The following is a 15,431-nucleotide window of genomic DNA, read 5'->3' on the forward strand; positions in this document are numbered from 1 at the left end:
ACCGCTGTCATGGTTTCTGCATTATTTTAAATCATTTATATCAAACAGGTTATATAACAACAGTTATGAAAACTAATTTAAACTCACTCTACAGAACAGAAATTGTAAGTGTGCACGACCTCAATGTCCTTCCCGCCGATGTTGACTGGCTGAAGGGTGGGCCCAGACCTCCGAAAGTTGATGACCATGGTCAGATATTGCTGCCAACTTGTTTTACACTGATAAGTGTATTATAATAATTTTATCTATAAAGCACCTTTTTAAAAACAGAGTTTACAGTTTAGCAGGACAGACATACTGTAGAGTTGCAGAGGGAGGACAAATAATATGCTTCAGTATAATAAGGACAGTTAGAAGGAGCAGATGCCACATAGAGACATACACACATACACACACACACACACACACACACACACACACACGCACGCAAACACAGTAAAAGCAATAGAAATAAAAACACAGGAAAAGCAATAAAAGGACGACATCACATAAATGAATGATTTAAAAGAAGTTACTGATGCTAGCCTTACCTCCTCGGGCAGGTCGTTCCAAACTCAAGGGGCCCTGATGGCAAAAATGTGCACACCTTTAGATTTAAAGGTGTAATGTGTAAGATCTGGCCAGAATTTTAGTTTAAAATGTTCAAAAAATTAACAAACATTATGTGACGTATGTATATGACGTGTGTACTATGTATGTGAAGGAGCCACAGTGATGATGTCATGACCAAGACCTCCATCTATTGTATTTCACAGATATCTACTGAAATGAGCATGCTAACCAACTAGCTGCGTCCCGTCCCGTGTTGTAATACCACTTTATGACACTAGATGCTGTGTGAGTCAGTGTAGCATCTGGTCCACCCTCAGTCCCATGAAGAAGAACAACTTCATCCAGAGCTTGAAGTTAAACTACAGAAACGCAGAGATGGCTGAAGCGCATAGAAAGCGATTTTTATCTCCATCCCGAAGAACCACTTCGCAAAGAAACCACAACACGGGTGAATCCTGGTGTGTTTTTCCACCGCTGGAGACGGCTCCGGTTAAAGAGATGCTGCAACTTTTCTGTTAGAGGTGAGTAACATGTGATGTTGGTCTGTAGCTAAAAGTATCATTAGTGCAAATGAAAAACATGTCGACAGATGCTTTAGCAATTTAGTAGAATTTAGCCTGTTCCTGCGGCTGCTGTCCAGATAGATGCATCAGTACCTTTTTTTTTTTACAAGTAAGACAAAGAGACTGTTTGAACCAGAACCAGCGGGTTCAGGATCCACTGTCTAATACTGTATTTATATGAGCATATTCATATCTATTTATTATATACACACAACAGACCTAACATGACCAGAATTCCAGTCCAGTCCTCCCCAGTGTTGGACCAGCACCTGCCTTTTCTTCTGCGTCCGGCCTCATCAAACATCAACAACCACATTACAGTAACACCTCAGAGTATTATCCCTGCACCCAACAGATATTGTCTATACTGTGATGTTTTGTACAGCCTGCTCAGCAGGACTTTTGTCAACACTTTTGTACATAGTTTTTTTCATAGTTCTTATTTTTTTAATATGTGTATCTGTTGCAGTATTTGACCTTTTTTATTGTTATTTCCTGTTAATTGGATACTGCACCAAACACCAAGCCAAATATCTTGTTAGTAAAAACCTTCCTGGCAATAATATAAATAATAAATTATAAGGAACATGGAGAAAACAACAACATGATTAACTGGACAGGGGCGAACAGGTGAAATGCTGCCCCCTATGGAGGTGGAGCGAGTAGCACAATCTTACACATTGTACCTTTAAGCCTCGACTTTGGAATGGCCAGAAGATCTTAGGCTGCGCACTGGCTTGTATGGGGTTAATAAATCTATAATGTACCTCTGGCGTGCCTTAAATGCGATCAGTAAAATCTTAAAATCAATTCTAAAACAAACAGGGAGCCCATGGAGTGAAGCTTGGATCGGGGTGATGTGATGTCATCTGTCAGAACCAGTGAGAAACCTGCTGTATTCTGAACTATGGGTTGGGAGTGTGATTCGTGGTTTATGCCTGAGGAGGGAGATGCAGTCGTGCAGTTTTGAGAAAATGAATGCATGAATGACTTTTACCAGATGAGGTTTTGAGATAATGGGTTTGAATTGTAATGAATTGAAAAGTGCCTATGAATGAGAACAACAGTTAAGCAGCAATGTGCAGATGTAGCATGTCCTCATATGAGGATACAGGGTCTCAGGAGGTTCAGTTCTGCCACACCCCAACTCCTTCTTATCTTTAGACTTCAGATATAATAAATCAGCATATTAATGAAGTATAATCTGTTACACAGGTGGTCTATAAGTGACTACTGCACAGCAACAGTAAACACTACACAGAGATAGCTTCAGCTGATGTAAGCACACATGATATTTGTTTTACAAGAAGAGATTGAATTCTGATAAGAATACAAAGAAATTGATTTTTTTGGTATATATTGTTACACAGTCGCACAGTGATGACTGGGGATGTGCTCTAAAAGGGTTAAAAAGGCATTTTTCATTTCAGCTGGATTGTAAATAGTTATATATCATAAAATGGTAGAAATATACAGGAAGATGCATGATGAGGAAAACATATAAATAATCCTAAAATATCTTTTTGTAGGAATTTTCAAGCAGAAGGGAGAAAACAAATATGGAAGGAAGGACAAACAACTTGTCAAAAACACATTCTGTACATAACCATTTGTAACTATATTAAATTGAGGGGTAAAAATCTAAAGATTGTACATTTGTGCAAAAGAATGTATTGTTTTATTTAATATTGAAAATGACTGACTGTGATGTACTGAGACCAAGATACTGAGGTGAAAGTAAAAAAAGTGTGACAAGATGACGTGGTCTCCCTACTGTGTATAGCATCTATAGACACTAATGAATTATTGTAGTGTAGTGAAGTATTTACTTATAAACACATTTAGTATCTTGTCATACTTACTTGCACTCCTTCTACTGATTTCAGCTTTCTTTTTAATCCATTGAATTATTATTGGTGATTTGAATGTTTCTCTGTATAAACTCTTTTGTGTCTCATGCTCTGGTGGATGTGAAGTTAGTCGTGCCTGCTCGCTGTGTTCTTGTGTAACAGCTTCGTGGTTCTACAGTTTTTCTGCTTGCACAACTGTGAATGTGAAGGCGAAGCTTTCGTCTCTCCGCTCCACCGCACGGACATTAAATTAACAGCAGATTGTCACGGAGACTTCGCGCATCATTTTTTTTCTATCACTCGGCGGTAACAGCAGCAGTATTTGCTCCGCTCCTCTCCGCGGTGTGAGCGCGGGGCGGAGACTGCGCACTGCCGCCGCCAGAGATGCTCTATGTTCGAGAAGAAGGCTCACTCAGGGAGGCAGCACACACTGTACAGATCGGAGAACTAACCTAATGAGTAGTGGTGGATGAGCCATAAACCCACTGTTATAAGCCACAGAAAGTGATACCTTAGTCACTACAGATATAGATTAAAAAGACTATAGGCTACATAAAAAAGGTATTAGGTCATAAAATACTGTTTGAAAACATAATAGGTGATTTATCTATTTACATTTTCATTTTACAGTAAATTTACAGTTTTTACATTAGTCATTAAAGATCGAAGTAAGTGCTATTTAGACATGTTAGTTTTTATGAAATGAATTGCTCTTGGAAGAGATGAGTTTTCAAGAGATTCTTGAAGATAGAGAGAGAAGTCCCTGCTCTGATAGGCTTCGGTAGCTTGTTCCACCATCAGGGAACCACAGATGAGAACAATCTGGACTGAGATTGCCTTGTGTGCAGGGATGGGATCACCAGACCACATTTCTTGAAGTAACCCAGTGGCCGAGAAGGAGCATAAGGCTGAATAATTGAATTCAAGTAGATGGTGCAGACCCAGAATTCCCTCTGAAGGCAGCATTAGTGACTTGAATTTGATCCGGGCAGCCGTGGGTAGCCAGTGTGGATGAATGAGTAGCTGAGTGACATGTGCCCTTTCAGGCATATTGTAGACCGGACGAGCTGCCGCATTTTGGACCATCTGTAAGGGTTTCACGCAAGCAAGCCCATCAAACTTACTTACAGTAGCCGAGGCCTGGACCAGAGGTGGGTCATACTGAATCAAGTAAGCCCTGATTTTTCTGATGTTGTATAGAGAAAAGCGGCATGACTGAGAGATGGTCCCTGCCCTAACCCCTGACCCTAACCCGAGCACAGAGTCTTCAACTGCTTTTTAAAAGAATCAACAGAATTTAAGCAACATAAAGAGGGAGGCAGTGCATTCCACAGTCTGGGTGCCACTGCTTGAAAGGATTGGTCCCCTCGGGTCTTAAAGTGGGTATGGGGAACCACTAGCAGCCTCTGACCTGATGACCTAAGACTGCGGGTAGGAGTGTGAAGTTGTATCAAGTCAGAGATGTAAGAAGGCGCTTGTCCGTGCAACTCTCTAAAAGTAAGGACCATAATTTTAAAATTAATTCTAAAATGAACTGGTAACCAGTGAAGTGATGCTAAAACGTGTGATGTGTGCTCTTTTGCTTGTGCGAGTTAAAAGCCTGAGTTGTGAACAGCCTGGAGAGGGTCAAGCTCTTTCTTATTCAAACAAGTAAAAATATTGTTACAATAATCCAAACGAGATGAAATAAAAGCATGAATGATAATTTCCAATTCGGCCTTTGACACCAGTTTTCTTAGTTTGGAGATGTTCCTCAGTTGGAAAAAGCTATTTCTAATTAATTGTTTGGCGTGATGCTCCAAGGACATTGCCAAATCAAATAGAACACCTAAATTCCTGAGGCTTGGCAGTAAATTAACACACAATAGAACATGTTACTAGAACCAACCTTGATAATCTGAGACTCGAAGGAGGAGTTCATCACTCTGCATAGGTATCTGTCCTGATACACAGCAGCAAGTCCTCCGCCATGGCGTGCCATTCGAGGCATCCCAATAACGAAGCAGCCGACAGGACAGAGCTTGCTAAGGTGAATAAACTCCCTGTTTCTTTGCCATGTTTCCGTAAGGAACATAAAGTCCATATTCTTTCTGGTGAAAAGCTTGTTAAGAATGAAGGATTTGTTGAGAGATGGAACAAGCATTGATCAAGGCAATCCGGATCGATGATGACATGCCGGTGACCTCAACAGGTGATTGTAAAGGAACTGACCGCAAACACCTGGTGCGGTCACGTGATCTCCAGCTGCGCTGAGCTGTCACTCGCTGGTTACGTAGGACAGTCACAAACAGAAACGGTAATTCCACGGTCCCACCAGCATGACGCCAGCACTGAAGAAGCTCTCATCCGGCAGGTAGGAAGAGGCAGGGCTGCGGCAACAGGGCAGCGTAATTACCCGCATCCTGGAGGGAAACTGGCCGCAAACACAGGGTGCTTTCTCCACGATAAGGTCAGGGCACCCCCATCCAGGAAAGTCACCTCATCCTAACCTGAACGCCAGCCCTGCAGCCCCTTTTCCCCAGTCTCTTTCTTCTTTCTCTTCTTCCCTCGGGATAACCAGGGCCCCAGGTCGTAAACAGAAACAGGTACTCAGGTGAAGAGGGAGAACAAACAAACGGGGGTGAAAAAGTTTGTCTGTCTCTCTCCCAGCTGTCAAGTAGTCTATCCATAGACACTCTGATGTGAACCAAAGTGCGCTGATCATAAATCTGAGGAGCAGAGACACAATTATTAAATGATAGGGCTGATACGACAACATAAATGACGAGTACAAACAGTGAGAGTCGACACAAACATGGTAGCAGCAGAGAAGCCAAACACAGGCGCTATCTTGCAGTGTACTGTCTTGAAAGATGAAGAAGAAGTTCAGTTAAGTTAAAGGTGGCGTTCTTTCATTCATGTGGATATCGTCGAGAGACAGGCAGAGATCCGCTCAGGCAGAGTGGGTGCGTTTGGTGGTAATGACAGGTATAGCTGGGTGTCATCAGCCTAGCAGTGATATTAGAAGCCATGTGAGTGGGTAATTGGGCCCAAGGAGGTGGTGTATATTGCAAACAGGAGGTGTCCCAGAACCGATCCTTGGGGCACTCCAGTGGGGAGGGGATGGGCTAAGGAAATTTTCCCTTGCCATGACAAACTGAAAGAGCACCCAGTGAGACGGGATTCAAACCAGGAAAAGGCTTTGCCCAAGATGCCCATGTTGGAGAAAGCGGATAGCAGAATGTGGTGGTTAACTGTATCAAAGGCTGCTGAGAGGTCCAGCAAGATAAGAACTGAGGACTGACCTACAGCTCTAGCTACTCTTAGAGCTTCTGTCACAGACGACAGGGCAGTTTCAGTGGAGTGGCCATTCTTAAAGCTCGACTGAATGGGATCAAGGAGATGCTGCTCAAAAGCCACTCTTTCTATACACTTAGATTGAATGGAAGCAGTGAGACGAGTCTACAGTTCTCCACAGTTACCTCAGCCAGTTTGAAAGCATTTGGAAATTTTCCCGAAGCCAGTGAAGTATTTATAACATGTGACTAATGGTACAATGGAGGGAGATATAGCTTGGAGGTGGTTTGTAGCAATGGGATCCAGCGTACATGTAGCAGGACGGCTACTGGTCAGAATTTATGCAAATCCACTGTATGCCAGGATGAACCACTTAAAATACATGTGCCAATATTAAAAAACATTTTTCAGCTATTGAAAACTCATTACCGTAACCCAGTACCTAAACCTAACCAAGAAGTTTTAGTGCCTAAACCAAACCAAGCCATGACCGTAGTAACCATGGCGACAAAGGTAGGTACGTGTTCAATACAGTAACTATGACAACTGAGGTCCTGTATGCCTACCGCCATAAACGCACTATTTCAGGAGACACTCCCATGGGTCGTATCAGAGGGTTGAAAAAAACAACCTGTGTGGATGTTCAGGTTGGAGGAGTTGTACTGGACTGTGCTGTAGTCTTTATTGTCCCACAGATATTCTGTTTTTTTGTTTTTGTACAATTGCACAGTAACATACAGTGAATCACATCACAACATACAAATACATATATAAACACATGACTTTCCCTGTCAGTCTTCCAGCAGACATCACACTCACAGCTTTGAGAGATGATTTAGGAGGAAACATTTGATCCTGGTAAGTGTGTATTTGTCAGAGAAGGTCAGTGTGGTGTAGAAACAGGATTCACTGGATTATGCTTTTGTAAAATAATAACAGGAGGTTGTAGATGATCATTTATGGATATCAGGGCTGATGCAGCCGTTGTGCAGAGTGTGTAGAAAAAGGGGCTGGGGACATGGCCCTGAGGGTCTCTGGTGCTGGTGTTACTGTACCTGTCCTTGCAGCCTCTGGTCTGTGGCTCAGGAAGTCGTGGACCCAGCAGATGGGGAAAGCAGGTGGTGAAATGTCTCAATCATCTGGTGGCACTGAATTGTGTTCTGAAGTGGATCTGAAATCAATGGAGAGGATTGAAGCAAAGTTGCCAGGTGATTCCAGATATTGGAGGAGGGAGTGGACATTTGACCCTGTGTGTAAAGTGATATGGGTTCAGAGGGGCAGGGATTCTTGGGTACCGGTATAATGGTGAAGAGCCGTGGGAGAGCTCCATGGCACAGAGACTAAGCAGCCTTGCCAGGTTTGCATCTGCTCAGCTACAGACAGACATCCTCCATCGTGAAGGGGAGGACACTCAGCAGTTCCTCACAGGCAGTGAAGTGATTGTAGATCTGTAGATGTTCAAAGTGTTGGCACCACCTGCTTGCTCCATGTGGACAGGTGAAAGAGCAGAGAGCATCAAGATGGTTAGAGTAGGAAACATCAGAGAGACTCAGCCACATGTTTGAAGCTCAGTCAGACCCAGACTCAGATGAGGAGTCTGTTGAGACCAGAACCAGAGACTAGCAGACGGATCAAAATCCATTAGTGCAGTTAGCATCTTTTATTTGTTAATGTTGTTTGTTAGCTTATAACTGGCGGTGGCTGACACAGTGTTAGCAGTTGTGCTAATGCTAACTCTCTCTGTCTCTACTGACAAAGTTTCAGGTTTGTTTAGCCCCGCCCCCCCGTCCCCACAAGTTGACAGGATTGGTTCCTTAGGTTTGTGATGTATGAAACCCTGGCTGTCTGAATCTGTGTTTATGAGACTGCCATTGGTTCACTGCAGTTCAAGGTGGAAACACTCAGTCATGGTGTTGATGATTATTTCACTCATCATGTCTTGTATTAAATAAAAAACATCATTTGGATTTTAACAAGGTGAAACACTTGGTCTTCAATGGAGCACATTTAGTGGAAATCAAATAGTTAAGCTGTGTACCTCTGGTGAACTGATGGACAGGACAACTGAACAACAGTAGATTAGTTCTTATGGTCTCAGTCTGATTCAAACAAAGTGTCTCTATCTGTTCTGAAGGACCACAGGCCTCCTGTCATAGAGAGCAGGTGTGACACAACAAATTGTACAAATGGTGATAATGGGCTACACTTTAAGACAATGTCTCTTCCTCATGGTGATGCACTTGTACAGTATCAGCCTAGTATGTTGGATGATTCCACACAATGTCTATTACACCGCACAGTGGACAGTCAGGGTGTAGAGTGGGCTAGTCAGCTCTAGGCATGGGCAGAGGGAGGCAACACCTAATGCTCTGACTATCCCACCAGATCATCCTGCTTCATCCCAAAATTGAACGAAAAGTATTTTATTTTGCTCTTGATTTGACCAATAACAAGCCACATTCCGATAATCAAAGTTCATTTATATCGAATTGGTTTGTGTGGTCATGTAAAACTGGATAGAGCAGGGAAAGTAGATTTTTCACTTCATCACACTTCATCACTACTCTCTGGTCACCAGCCTACTGTGCTCACACTCAGTGACCTGACTCTGATGAGAATATCCTGGTTTTAGTTTTAGATAATCCATGAGATTTGAACTCTAGATCTGTTTTATTTGAACCATTATTTATTAAGGGTAGATTACACACATTCACACCTGGAAGCTGCCCAGTACAACCACAGACTGGCCTGTTGGCCACTAAGCAGCTCCACTGGAGCAGGTGGGGTTAAGGGTCTTGCTCAAGGGCACCACAGTGGTGTTGATGAGGCTCTGGGTTCTTACCCAGATTTTAATCCTGATAGTCCGGGAACTGGCAACATTAAGGTCACACGCTTGCTCCCCTAACCTTTAGCCAACCACTGCCCACATTTGCAACACCTTCTAGACGTCGTGGTTAGCTAGTTAGCTGCGTGTGTGTTAGTGTAAGCAAAGTGGCACTTTTGTCTCTCAAAAAAAAACGCAGTAAAATTTAAAACTGGCATTGCCAATTACATTGTCGCATCCCCTTTAAATAGAAAATACATAAGTAGACTAGAAAAATAAACTGTATTAAAACAGCTTATTTTAAATATACCAGTCTATGTGAGAATAGAAAATTAGATAAAAATAAAGTTCTATATCAGGGGGAGTGGAGGCGTTGTTAAAATGAAATACTAAAAATGATGGGCCTATGTATTATTAGATTCTATTGCTTTAGTTTTAGATAACATAAAACTAGGGCTGCACGATATGCAAAAAAAAATGTATTGCCATTATCTTGCCAGATGTTGTATTGTTATTGTATATTTCAGTTGGAATGGTCATTTTTGCATTTTATTGTCACTGAAATTTTTATTAAAATAATGCTGTGATTTTTGTTGAGTCCAAACAAACATGTTTCCTTTATGTCTGGAGAATATGATTTGTAGGCCAGGGCATCTCTGTAGCACCACGACACTTATGCACAACAATGTGACACTTTTTAGATTCGTTAAGAAAATTGCAGCTCCTGTGATTTGGATATTGCACTTGGCCATATTGCAATTTCGATTATATTTTTATTAATTGTGCAGCCTTACAGTGCGTGTTATAGCTGGAGGCCCCCAGAAAGGAGTGTTGAAGTCTGGCAATTATCTCTTAATGCCCCTCCAAACAAAGAAGTTCAGAGGTGGGCCTGCTGTAGAGGTCAGTTTGGTGGAGGTAGCCTGACCTCTACACTCCTAATTTCAGCTTCATCATGTAAAATGACGCACTTCCTTCCTGTACATAAATGGAGATATGCAGAATGGTCCACTGTAGACAGACTGTAAATCCCACAGACTCTGGGCTGGGGGAAGAACAGGCTGTTATGTTACATCAGATCAGCTGCTGAATAATGATTCCTTCATCTAACAGCTCATTTAGTGAGTTTTCAGACACTGAGTGACTCGGGGAGAAGACACTGTTCCCCTGCACTGCGCTGCCTGGCAGCACTGAGAGCCGCTCACCATCAGAGTGATACCTCTTCACTTTCTCCTCCTCTCCGGTGACGCTGTAGCAGCCGAGCCCGCTGCCTGTCCGCTCCCCCCCTCACTCCGCCCGGCTGGCTGGCTGCGTGCTGCACACTGTCTCTAACGGAAGACACAAGCGCCACAGAGGGCACCGAGGCGAGCAACCCGCGGATCTGCACCCGAACTGCGCGGGCTGTGGATTTTAAGGAGCGGAAAGGAAGGAAAAGTTGAAGCCGTCACCGCTGCTACAGGGAGCCGCTCCAGACTACTGCCCCGTTAATAAGGTAACCGCAACCGGCTGAGCTGTGTCTTTACGCACGGTAACCAGATAACGAGCTTGCGTTTTACGCACGGCAACTAAAGATGTGGTGGGAAATAAAAAAAAAGGAGGGTGAGGAATGACCTCCAGTCGGTGGTCATCACACAGCATCACGGCCGTCATTAGAAGCAGAAACGGGGGTTTTGGTGTGTGAACTGCAGCCTCTCTGTCCTCCGTGAACTTCACTCTGATGCCGCTCTCCCGGTGAGGGCTCCAGCCTTTCATTTACATAATGAAACCACACGGTAACTCTCAGTTGTGTCCACAGTGGGCGGAATCAGGAGGCTCTCACCGTTAACTGCAGCCGCGGAGGGGATTTTTTAGGATGCTCGAGCTGCCACAGAAGCACTGATGATGTGTTAATAAGAGAAATACAGATCATGTGATCTTTCAGTGCTCAGGGCTGCTTCTTGTATATGTATACTGTGTGTGAGTGTGTGTGTGTGTGTGTGTGTGTGTGTGTGCGTGCGTGTGTGTGTGTAAACAGTGAGATTCGTGGGCTCAGCTCCCTGTGTGTGTCTGCCCATGTCGGCGCATTCTTCCTCTGCATTTCTTTTTCTCCCTCCCTCCTTTCCTCTCTCTCTCTCTCTCTCTCTCTCTCTCTCACACACACACACCCACGGGCACACACATGGACACACACTTCCTCTCCCTCCTCTCAGTTCACTTCACCAAGCTTTACTGGCATTTTTTTAGAAAACAAATCCAAATATCAGCATTTTGCAAAAAATTCCCCTCCTCTATTTCTTTATTCTTTGTCTTATTGTGTGTGTGTGTGTGTGTGTGTGTGTGTGTGTGTGTGTGTTGGTGTGTGTGTGTGTGTGTGTGTGTGTGTGTGTGTGTGTGTGTTGGTGTGTGTGTGTGTTTGTTCCTGTGGGCAGGAGAAGTGTGTCATTCCCAACAGATGTTGAGGGTGAGGCTGTGAAAAGCATCTGTAGTGAGAGAGGAACAGCCCTGTAGGACAGATGGAATTGTCACCAGTGGTATTTAAGTCCCCCCCACACACAAACACACACACACACACACACACAACACACACACACACACACACACACACACACTGTCTCCTTGTCTCTGCTGTTGACTCCACATTCTCTGGCTCTGACAGGCGCTTGTAGCAGCCAAATGTGTGTGTGTGTGTGTGTGTGTGTGTGTGTGTGTGTGTGTGTGTCTGTGAGAGAGCATAAGTTCATGTGATGGGTGGGTGCACCCTTTGCTCTTCTTGCTCAATATTTGACTCTAAACATATGTGTGTGTGTTGAGTGTGTTCCTGGCTCACTGCGTGTACCTGTGTGTGTGTGTGGTGTGTGTGTGTGTGTGAGCAGCAGCGACCACTGGGGGGCTTGACCGCCTCACCTGTACCAGACCCCATTAATATGTAAAACCCGTTGTGTCTATTTTTACTACTGTTACATAATTCAGACAGTGTGAGCCGGTGTCACCTGCTGGTCTCACGGCCTCCTGCAGGTTGTGGTCATGCTCTGTCAGTGTGTGTTTGAGAGTGAGAGTAGATTTATCACCTTTCCAACCGTCTCATCAGGTGAAGCCTGTTTTCTCTCTGAGGGAACTCCGGCCTTCAGGCTCCCTCTCGAATGGCTGAAGAGATAAAGATTGACTCTTGATGTGAATGTAGCGGCGCTGCAGCACAGCTCCACTTCATCCTGTGGACGACTGACAGGTAGATATAAAGTAGGGCTGGGTGATTAATATTATTCTATTTTGGATTATGATTTTGTCTACCAACGATTATGAAAACAAGATAGTCAATTTCACCCCCCCCCCTACAAAAACCATCCCCCCATCCGCTTCCTGGTTACATTTTGGCGTACCTTGGCAACGTATGTAGGAGTGCGTCACATTGAGCGGTTTGCCGGTTCAAAGTCTTTCTATAGTCAGAGAGACCATGTTTGGCTGTTCTCCCACGCACAGATATCTGTAACTTATATCGTGTATAACCAGAAAAACTAGATAGACACAATGCTGTTTGTTTTGAAATCTGTTTTTTTTTTGGTGGTGCTTGATGTTAGCGTCACAACAAGCTGCTGCCAGGGTTGATGTGTTGTAGTTGATCTTATTTATTTTGATCAATTTTTTAAAATAAATTTTTATATTATATATGTAATTTTATATATTTTGGTATTATATATTATTTCATTTATTTACCTCATTTTTTTAAATTTATTTTTATTATTTGTTTTTCCATTGAATTGTATTTAAAGTTCAAGAAAGTCCAGTGTTAAAAAGACAAAGTTCAATAAATGTGTGGTGTTTAGTCAATGAGTAATCGTGTTATATAATCATGATCTCAGTATTGATCGTGATCATAGTTTTTGCCATAATCGAGCAGCCCTAATACATAGACAGATAGATAGATAGATAGATAGATAGATAGATAGATAGATAGATAGATAGATAGTTCAATCAAGAGAGACTAATAGTAGAACTAAACAGGATGAGAGATTTGAATGTAAAGAATAGAGTTTGTACTCACCTCGGCAGGAAGTGGATCACCATTGAAAGCAGTCCATAGGTTTAAGTTCCTTCCAACTAGAGGAAACTTCCCCTGGAGCCTAAACACTGGTGGTGGTGAGGGATGGAGCTCAAGGATGGAACGTCTTCATGAGAAGGAAACTTCTGATTGGATGGTTTGATTGGAGATGCTCAGCCATCCATGGTTTAGGTGGTGAAGGGGTGGAGGTGGGTGCTGAAATGCAGCAGAGAGAGAGAGAGACACTTTTAAAGTTTGACAGTTTACAGGTGATTGGCTGAAGGCCACCGCCTCAGGTTGTGATTGGATGAAGATGAGAATGAGCTGGTGGAGCTTAGAGAGAGCGGGAAACGATGCTTGTGACTTAGAAGCCATTACGCAAAGAGATGAAGAGATGAAGTTTCACCAAGCTTCATATAGATAATGTTGCTGTTTATTTTGACTTTATCTGTTCAGCTAACTTATTGATGCTTAACATAACTTGCAAACTGTTTACAATCAGTCGCTCATAAGTCTGTAGATCAATGACACCAGCCCTAAATGATCGATTGATACTCAATGGTAACTGGTAATGCTGATCATGGCATGAACGTTTTCGTCAATAATTATTATAGAGCACAGACCTCCAACAAGGAGGTGTATAGAGTTTTATTAAACGCTGTGATATCACATATACCACATAAACTACAGTACAGGGGACCATGTAAAGGCTTTAAAAACACCTTCAAGGCTGCAAGTGTTTACCTGTATTTACAGACAGCAACAGCCGCCAGGAGCCAAAAGACCAAAAACTCCTCTGTCCAATACCAAGTAGAAAACTGAACTGCTTTCATTATGACTGGTGTCAGTCACATCTGGTAACACATCTGGTAACACAGTAGTGCAGCATTGAGAAGAAGGGCTGGTTAGAAACATAGAAACAATGTAGTATCATGTCTGTGTAAGCAGCATAAATAAATATACATGTGTGTGCAAATGCATCCCAGCTGCCTGTGGTGGCACTGCCTTACATTTTCACTGTTAACGGTGTCAGATTAACAGAGGCATTTTAATGTATTTTCATTGTTTTGTAATAAAGTAATAAAGGAATAATAATAGATGATAAATAGTTGAAAAACAGACAGAAAAGAGATTGTACTGTTATGTCTGTACATTTTTGAAAAACAACACAGTTAAAGAAAACAGCCATGAGATTTACTTGGCTTCCAGTAAAGACATCATTCTTGGCCAGCTCTGAATGACTCAGACTTTTACTTACTACTGCACCATACCATCATCATAGCATTAATGTTATTGTAAGGTGTGTAATTCTCTCTCATGCATGAAACATTTTTCGAATTTGATGCCCAGATTTAACTCCAATTGTGTCTTTTCATTAACTTCAGTCCAGGTTAAAGTTTGACTGATGTTGAACAGGTAATTTTTTCTGAAACCTGCCAAATCTGAACCTGACAGGTTAGTCAGTTAGGGACCATCAGTGCATCCAAAATGTCCAAAACAACTTTGCCACAGTCCCTTCTGTGACCGCTAAGACTTCCCCAGTGTTTCCCTGTCTGTCGTTTCCCTGTGTCTCCTCCTCTTTGTGTGTGTGTGTGTGTGTGCTTCTCAGCAGGGGCGTGGCTCAGCACTGGCAACCTGGCACACCTGTTGCTCATCGCTCATCAAGCTCTGCGTAACAACCTCAGCTCTCCACTCGCTCGTCGCCAGATTGTTCCACTCTCAGTGTGTATCTGCCAAAGCTGACGCTGTGTCTGCTCCTGCTGATCATCTGACATCACCTGACATCACCTGACACCACACTCACCTGCCACCACACTCACCTGCCACCACACTCACCTGCAAGCGCCGGCTTCGCATGTTCTAAGTTTGGCTTATGCCACATAAAGAACTTTCAGTACATCATCCTGTTGTGTCAGTGTATGAATCTGCCTTGAAAAACAAAATTTAATTCTGACCTGAAGTGAAAGTAAAATTCTATGGAAGCCTAAAAAGGCCATACTCACACACAATGTTTTTTTTTTTTTTATCCCGTTGGATAATTTTCAAGTATGGCCTTTTCTCTGTTTATTTATTTACATTTTTTAAACCCCATTATCTTGAAATAATTGGATAAAATAATATTTGGGTATGGCCTTACCTTATAACACTTATCATGTGACCTCAGACACCTGTCTTTTAGCTGCTGGTCGCTGCAGTCAGCAGGAATGTTAGAAGTTATAGAAGCATAAATCATTTAAAAAAAATTAAAACCATATACAAGCACAAGTACACTCAAAGATACATCTTCATTTTACCTGGGGGGAATATGAGACCAGTTTTATTAATTTACTAGTACTGTGGGGTTGTTTTAGGGG

The 15,431-nt window shown here is 42.8% G+C and overlaps 1 protein-coding gene across 1 annotated transcript in view; it reads left to right on the forward strand.

The window, feature by feature from the left end:
• Nucleotides 1-10,239: 10,239 nt before the first annotated feature.
• Nucleotides 10,240-15,431, forward strand: part of LOC130185153 (junction plakoglobin-like) — a 146,288-nt gene continuing 141,096 nt past the window's right edge. The window contains 1 exon segment of the mRNA XM_056401460.1: nucleotides 10,240-10,554. The gene's annotated coding sequence lies outside the window, so the exon portion shown is untranslated.

This window comes from Seriola aureovittata, chromosome 17 (assembly GCF_021018895.1).
Source record: "Seriola aureovittata isolate HTS-2021-v1 ecotype China chromosome 17, ASM2101889v1, whole genome shotgun sequence".
NCBI lineage: Eukaryota > Metazoa > Chordata > Actinopteri > Carangiformes > Carangidae > Seriola > Seriola aureovittata.